Source organism: Hevea brasiliensis, chromosome 5 (genome assembly GCF_030052815.1).
Source record: "Hevea brasiliensis isolate MT/VB/25A 57/8 chromosome 5, ASM3005281v1, whole genome shotgun sequence".
Lineage (NCBI taxonomy): Eukaryota > Viridiplantae > Streptophyta > Magnoliopsida > Malpighiales > Euphorbiaceae > Hevea > Hevea brasiliensis.
In genome coordinates, this window is record NC_079497.1 from 8,019,033 (window position 1) to 8,027,909 (window position 8,877).

The following is an 8,877-nucleotide window of genomic DNA, read 5'->3' on the forward strand; positions in this document are numbered from 1 at the left end:
AAACTTTTAGTGAATTTTGAATTCTGTTAAAAATTAAAAGGGTTCTGGTTTAGACAAAAGATACGGTGGCATCTGAGAGCCAAGAATGAAATCTGCAGAAGAATAATTGCATCAATTTTATCATGGCATCGTTCGATAGTTCGACGGTGAATGACTGGATTGAATGCGTATCCATGATACCTGTCCATATAGCACATCCAATTTTTCGCATAACCCTAGCGAGGGGGTTCCTACGGGAGTCATACTATTCATTCACAATTTTGCTAAAAAATGGCCCAAAAGTTGTTCCATTAATTGAATAATTTGTACATGGCATTCTTTACATTGGTCTAAGCTCAGGGAGGTTCTTTATAATATAATGACATTTCCTGAGATATTCATAAAACCTTTCTTCTTGTCTGGCGGGGTTGAATATCCTTAGGGCATACTCGGATTCAGGCAAGAGTTCTTGTTTCCCCTGTGCTATCATTCTCTCCAGCTGGTCAACATTTTCTTTTAACTCTTGATGGAGAGTGGCTTGTCTTTCTTTTTCCTTCCTTTATTTAGCACATTCTCTCAGGATATCATTGATAAGCTGTGCTTGCTCCTTCAGTTCAAGCTTCTTCTTTTTGCTTTCTTGTTTATATTCCTCCATGAGTATCTCCTGGTATTTCATTTTCTCTTGAAGCTTGCCATTCTGTACTTCTGCTTCTTTTATTATAGCTTGGAGAGAGCTCTTTTCCCTTTCCCATCGTGTTTCTTGCTCTTCAAACCCTATCTTTTCGGTCCTTGCGTCTTCCCTGAGCCTTCTTACTTTGCTTTTGAGGATCTGCTGTTTGTCCTATAACTGTTTTATTTGTTCTTGTAATTGCCGATTTTTGGTATCCGCCTTATGTAGAGAGTCGGCCAAATGAACTTCTTCTGAAAGGATGTTTCGACGAGGGTCGCTACCTTCGAATTTGGCTGGATTTGCAATTAAGTGTCCTTGATCTCTGCCAGCCCTCCATTTAAGATAATCGCCCGTGACACTCGGACCTTTAGGCGATCTTTCCATCATAGTGATGTTTTCCCAGGATTTACGAGCTACTTTCAACTCTTCTTCACTATCGAGCTCATGATAGAAATGACCTTGGTGGTATTCTTCAATACTGATTGCGGACTGGGTTGAGCCGAACTGCTTCATTACTAATGCTGGCATGTAACTTGTGTGTTCGGTCACTCCAATTAGGGACACTAAACAATTACTCCCTGTGCTGAACAAAATGGGTTGACCCGACGTCCACAATTTCTTCCAACAGTAGTCATGGCTGTTGAAACTCAGAATCTGTTCTCGCCACTACAGCTCATCCTTTGGGCTGATTACTAATCTGGTCATCTTTTCGATAAGAGGTTGGTCAAGATACCAAGTTAAACCCTTTGTCTCTACAGGGCACATGTGACTGATGATCCAGAGGTGCAACAATTGAGAACAACACTTGATGGACCCCTTGCCTTGTTGTTGACAGTAAGTAAGGGTTAATAAAGTCTCTGCAAGAATTGCCGGTATTGGGTTGACCTTCTGCTTTTCTACTGCCCAGAATATCTCCACAACGCTACAGGTTATAATTCTCGGAGGCCCAGGGAATAATATCAAGCCATAGATCCCTAAAGCAAGTGCCAATGAAGCTTGCTCCCATTGTTCATTATGGATGTATTGATCTAACCACTTCTTGAGGTAAGTCTAATACCATCCATGCGTGTTTCCTTTGACAGTTTCCCTCGCCTTTGCTTCTTCCGGGGGAATTCCCAACATATGTGCGAACCGTTTCCAGGTCTGCCTATGCTCAAGGTGTAGGTAAATCCGATTCTGCACCGCATAAGGAAATTCTAGCAATGCCTGATATTCTTTCATGGTGGGGGTAGTGTCGATATCATTGAAGGAGAATACCCCATACTTGGGATTCCAAACCGACAGCATGGCCTTTAATACCGGGACTTGAACTTTGACTCGTATCAAGGTCACAATCCTTCCATATTTTTTTTCAAATTGTGCCTTGACCTGATCGGGAAGCGACCTCCAACTACTGGATAAACCTTCGAGGCAGGTGCTTTTGACTTCGACTTTGCTCAGATCCAACTGGGGTAACAAGTTGGCATCTGCCCTAATGACATCACTTCGTGGAGGTACTGAACCCTGAGGCGATTCGGACCACGATTTAGCATGCTGTTTCGGTTTAGGAATTTCTTCTGCCGACTGACTCGAGGATGCCATGTTAAAAATGATGCTTATTCTTTTACAGACCTTAATTCGGTGATGCCTGCAGGGAAAATTTCTTAGCAGGACAAATTTAGGTAATTTTTGAATTATATTGTTGGCAGGGTAACACCTACACATTTATCAAAGTAGGAAAGTGTGTAGGTCCTCCTAACAGTATGATCCAAGATTACTCTTAAAAATAAGAACATAAGAAAACACAAACAAAATAGGGTGAGAGCAAGCATGTCCCTTTTGTCCTAAAATAAGGAGAGTCCTGATATCGGGTAGGTGCTACCTAACTGGATAGTTCTATCTTATGAGGTAGTTTGCTACGGCTTCCAGCTATTGTGATAGTTTAGCTCAAGGTCTAAATTTCTAAAAGCCACAAGTTCCCAAATTGTCCCCACTGTAAACAGTAGAGCCCTATTCTATCACCATGATACTAACGAGAGAGTTCCACGGGTATCATAGTAAATAGAACAAGTTTCAATCTGAGCAGAAGTTTTCAAGGATACTAACGGGGTAAAACCCACGGGTACTGCTACATGACTCCCTCTTATTTCCTAAAAGGCAAAGAAAGCCCGGGTATAGGTGTGACACCCCTTACCCGACTACAGTGTAGCCGAGCAAGTTATGCCACTCAGTGTGCCGGAGCACTCTATTTTATCTAATTTCATTACAGTCCTTGATTTATTTATTCAAAAACTTTATTGAAGATTTAGGCTATTTTTACTTTTATCAAAATCTAACTAAGTTGGAAATTTCAAAAATTTTAACGATAATCCGACAAAGTGTCGGCTGTAATTTGGACTAACAATTCTTCTGAACCTGTCAAAGACAATTTCAATATATACTCAATTTCTCAAACTTAATAGTCTCAAAAATTTTCAAACATAATGTATCTCAATCTTTGTATCCAGTTTCTCGTAAATCTCATTAGATTTTCAATATCTCAATATTCACAAGTATAATCTCATTATAACTCAAATTCAATTCACATACTAAAATACTTACTTTGAATAGCTTCCATAATTCATAGGTTAATTACATGAGTTTATTTTGTACAAGATATACAAATAATTTACAATGTGCTAGGAATGAACAATATACATAACATGTATAAAATGAGCCCTATCTACATTCATTGCTGAAGAGGTGACAATCTTGAACTCTTCTGACACTTCTGCAGATCTGGACTCCAAAAATCTCGATGATACTATTGGTTTTACCTTCGATTACTGCGAGGAAGCAATTCCATCGCGCTAAGCATTTCTGCTTAGTGGTGTAATAATATAACCAGAAATAATATATACAAGTAAATAAAGAAATAAATGATAATTCAGATACTCAAGAATCAATTTAATTTGGTATGGTATTTCTAGTATCAACGATCTTATATACTAGTTTGTTCCTCTTTGGAAGTGCTTAGTTTATAACTTTTCGAGAATACTAGCGGTATATAATTTATTCTATCTGTATTGTATTTCAAGTCCGCATTTGCTCGCAATTTATATTTTTGTTATGTTTCTTTTGCTAATCTCTTTTGCTTATTCATTCAATATTTAATTTAATTGTACTGGATTTTCATTATACTTAACTTAACTTAGCTGCCTGAATTGAATAATACTTTAATTGACTGCCCAAGTAACCTATACTAGACGACTCGACTGGATAATGGGTCGTTGGCACTGGACACCGCGGTGCCTCAGGCCGTCATACCATGGGACGCAGAACGTCAACCATGTATGCAGTCAGTATGGCTAAAAAGCCATGATATCACATAATCGGGCATAAAAGCCATGCATACGAGCATAAAAGCCATGAATACGGGCATAAAGCCATGAATACAGGCATAAAGCCTTTCGCAGTACTGCTAAAACAATACCCTATTGGCATGCCAAACTATCCAAACCAATCTTGTTAGGTATACTAGGGCATTTGATACTTTAAAATATTAATATATTGTGCTTTATGACTTCATTATTTCATGATAAATTTCAATCATAATTCATACATTCATTTGATCATTTATATGATCACAATTTACATCAATTATCCTTTTATACCATTGTACTCAAAATACTTCTCCTCTTTACAATAATGAGAACTAATGTCTCATTCATACATTAATATGGTTTATTTATCCATTCATTATGTTATTCATATTGATCCCAATTCTAAACAATGGTTCACATGTACCATTGTATTCAAAACATTTTTCCTTTCTCATTTATATATTCAAGAGTCTACTTATGTAATTACAAATTTTATATTTCAAGTTGAGTTACTAATATTTTATGAATTCCATTTGTGATGGGCATATATGCCCTAACTATCTATTCACATCAATTAGGTGACTTATTTTTCATGTTTCAAGTAATCCATGAATATTTCATGGATTTCAAATTTATGGCCTAAATTTCTTTTTAACAATTTTGACTAGGATGCATAGTCCATATTTGTCATACAATTCTAAGCATTTAAGCTTAGAATTGGTTCTAGGTCTTCATCTTAATTCACTAATCATTTTGATTACTATTCACCATACTAGTCAACCAAAATGTTGACCTTTTTATACTTAATGGATATATTAATTCTAATTATACCAAGATCTCACATTTTGTGTTTTACATTTACTAGTATTAATTGCCAATTGCAATTTAAAGTCCCCTAGATGCATTTCTAATTTCAAATTTTGAATTTCAGGTTTTGGTGTCACTATTCACCTCATTGGTCAACAAAAATGTTGACTTTTGCATAGACAATAGGTACATTGGTTTTAACACTCCCGATGTACCACATTTTGCATTTAAAACTTGTTGGAATCAATTACCAAATCCATTTCCAAGCTTATTTCAAGTTTTCATGTCACTATTCACTTCATTAGTCAACTAAAATGTTGACTTTTGCATAGAAAATATGTACATTGACTTTGGCACTTCAAACATACTACATTTTTCATTTAAAACTTGTTGGTTTTGGTCACTTTCTCAAAGCTTAGGTCATTTTGGCAAAATTGCCAATTTTCGATGAAGTTGCACTGTTTCATTGGTCGATTTACTGTTGGAATTTGACAAAACTTCCTTAATAGAAAATGTTCCTTATTTTGTCTAGTTGAATTTCTTTTTTTGAATCACTCCATTTGGAGTTTTTTAGCTCAAGTTATGGCCAAAATAAGTTTACTGTTCACGTGCACTATTCATGCTGCTATCATGGGTTCTGGCAGATTTTGATCCAATTTTGGTCAGTAATTTGATCAAGTTAAGTTCCTAATTTGGTCTAACTTTCTTCATATGAAATGTTCTACTATGCCTTAGGTTTCCATCGATTCAAGAATCGCCTAAATCCGAGTTTTCTAGAGAGAGTTATAGTCCTCCAAACATTGCTGCTCAAATGAAAATTCTGGAAATCTCAGTACAGTAAACTTCACTTTGCTCAATGATTTGATTAGGTTCTGGTCATAATTTGGGGTAGGTTTCTTCATGAAAGTTGTTTTTCTATGTCTTAACTTGTTGCTGTAAAAATTTCAGGTCAATTGACCAAATCTAAAGTGAGTTATGGCCAAATGAACAGTTACTGTTCATTTGGTCATTTCTGCAGGTGCTGTTGCAGGGTGTCCGGATTGGGACCAACTTTTGGTCCTCTTGCTTTGGTCTTTTGGGCATAGTTTCTTCAGCAAAAATGTGCCATTATAAGCCTAGTTTCATGTCCAATTGTCCAAACACCAATTGGACCAACACAGCCAAAGATATGGCAGTCCAAGTGGACTGAAATTTCAGTCACCCTGCTGCACTCATTGGGCAGCCTTCCATTTCAGTTTTGCCATGCATTAACTCACTTCAAATTATGATTAACTTGCCTTAAATGGTCACTAATTGACCACTAGAATTTCCATTAATCATTTCATAAGCCAAGTCAAATTTTCACTCCCTAAACCCTAGCTTCCAATCCATGAATCATGCAACACATCCCAATTAAGGTCATCAATCATTCATATGTCATTATCTAAGCTTGTATTTAGGTTTTAGCCCAATAAAACTCATCAATTCCTCATCCTATAAGTGCTGGCCAAAATTTGCTTCTCAATTTCACACATGATTTTCTTCAATTTCTTAATTATTTATTCATATTCAAACTAAATTTCAATAAGTAAACAAGATTAGGAAGTTAATATGCACTAACCTTATTTGATAAAATTCCCAACTTGTTAAACCTTCACTTTCTTTCCTCTTCTTGGCTGCCAAAAGCTTCCTTAGGGTGTGTGGATTAATTTTAGTGAAGATAACTTAGGGTTTTGAGGTGAGAAAGGGTGTGGATTCAAGCTTTGTAAGCATGAAAATGGAGAAGGGAAAAGAGAAGCATGAAACGTTTTATTGGGGAAGAAGAGTAGCTGCAGAAAATTCTCTAAAATGGTCTTCTTTTTCTACCCATTTAGGTATTATAAATGTCTTCCTTTAATTTGATTGGCTAAGGGGTTCTAATTACATCAAGCTTATGTCATTAATGCCTTTTTATTTGATTTTTCTTTCTTCTTTCTTTAACTCATTTCTAATTAAATTTTTACTAATATTTATTCATATTTTAGATCATAATAATTATTTACTCAACTGGACAAGTCGGCCAAAAATCGTCTCTGAAGGCGAAATGACCAAAATGCCCTCCGTTTGACTTAACGGGTCAAAATTGTCTGTACCGATTGAAAAAATTTTTTAAATATTTTCTTGGCATTCTAATGCCATAAGAACCTCAATGACCCTTCTCTGGAGTCCCAAAAATTATTTTATGAATTTTTCCCCAGGTCTAGGGCTCCTCGTTGTGAGAACTGCAACTTCCCTCTGGTTACCTATCGCTTGGGCACCGGCTCATTTGACTTAATTGTATTTTATTTCTAAAATTTTTACTAAATTTTTCTTGTTAATATTTGAGTTAATTATGGTTCCTGACTTTAGTTTAAATATTTTTCCGGACGTTCTAGCTGTCCGGACCGACACCGGTCACCGAAACAGTAGAATGTACGGAGTTGCTACCGGGAGGATGTTACAATAGGGCTGAAGTGTGTGAGGACATTGTGTGAGTGTTTAGTGTGTGAAGGGATACCTTTACCTCTTCCCAATATGGGGGAGTTTTTCCCTTTTTTTTTGGATGAAGAGTGATGTGATAAGATAATCAAGACAAGCAAAACGGTTAGCAAAAATAACAATAATTAACATATGGGATTTTGTAAATTAAGCCTACCTAACTATGGTTTGAGCATAAAATTAAATCTACTTTTGGACCTCTGAACCGAGGTTAAGGTGAAGGTTTTTAAGTCCCCAGTGGAGTCGCCAAGCTGTCGCAAGGTGTTTTGCGGTCGCCTGGACGAACACTCACCGAAGTGGAAAAGAGTGAGGAGTCGCCACTTTAATTTTGAGGGAAATTAAAGAAAACCATTTGTGAAAATAAATTAAAATGAAACCACTTCAAAGGTGTTAGGCACCCCACCTCGTCCCTCAATGAGGGTGAGCAGATTTAACCTTACGCTCTTTATTAAAATCAATAGTTGGGAGGGGGGGGGGGGTTAGAATGAAGATGTTAATCCCTTTGATAAAAGGGAATATTTGATTTTTCACTAATTCGGGTTACTCAGATACATAAATAAATGAGACGACCCTTAGTGAGTTGGCGTTGCGTATCAGTTTTATTTAGGGGGTTACTTTGCGTATTGTGCTGTCTTAGTTTGAGTTTGAGGAGATCCGGGTAAAAGCTTTTCCGATCTCTAGGGGTACTCTATTTTAAGTTTGAATGATGGATCTCGGATAAGAACTCTCCTTCGATCTCCACATATTTATTAAAATTTCGATTGAGAATCGGATAAGAACTCTCCTCCGATCTCTTTAAATGATTATTAAAAGTTTTGATTAAAGATCAGATAAAAACTCTCATCCGATCTTTTTTAATATTTATTAAAATTTTTAATTGAGATTCGGATAAGAACTCTCCTCCGATCTCTCTAAATGATTATTAAAAATTTTGATTAAAGATCGGATAAGAACTCTCCTCCGGTCTTATTTTAAATATTTATTAAAACTTTTAATTGAGAATCGGATAAGAACTCTCCTCCGATCTCTCTAATATTTATTAAAACTTTTAATTAAGAATCGGATAAGAACTCTCCTCCGATCTCTTTTAATATGCAATTTTAGAGTTTTGATAAAGGATTTCGGATAAGAACTCTCCTTCGATCTCCTATTTGGTTTGGATGAGGATCAGGTAAGAACTCTCCCCCGACCTATTGAACTTTAATTATGTTCGTATTGCGCAAGGACCTTAGGCTAAGGGTTCTGGCATCCGAAGACACTGGGAACCCAGATTAAGCTTCTTTTAACTCATCAGTACCTTGTGACTAGATAGGTGATACCAGATTTAATTTTTACCGATCTCCTATGTGGTCGCCTTACTAGTACCTTTCGGCAAGCAATATTTGCTCTATTTCATTTGCTAGTCTGAAATTCGATTTCACTCCGACTCCCCACCTTACCTAGTCACCTTCTTGAGCTAGTCTAGTGGCTCATCTTTATAATTTCCTCTGATTTATTATCCGAACTTTTATTTAAAGAAACTCTTGTGTTAAGATACAATTACCAACATTTTATCAAACTACCTATACGCTACCCGTAACCAGA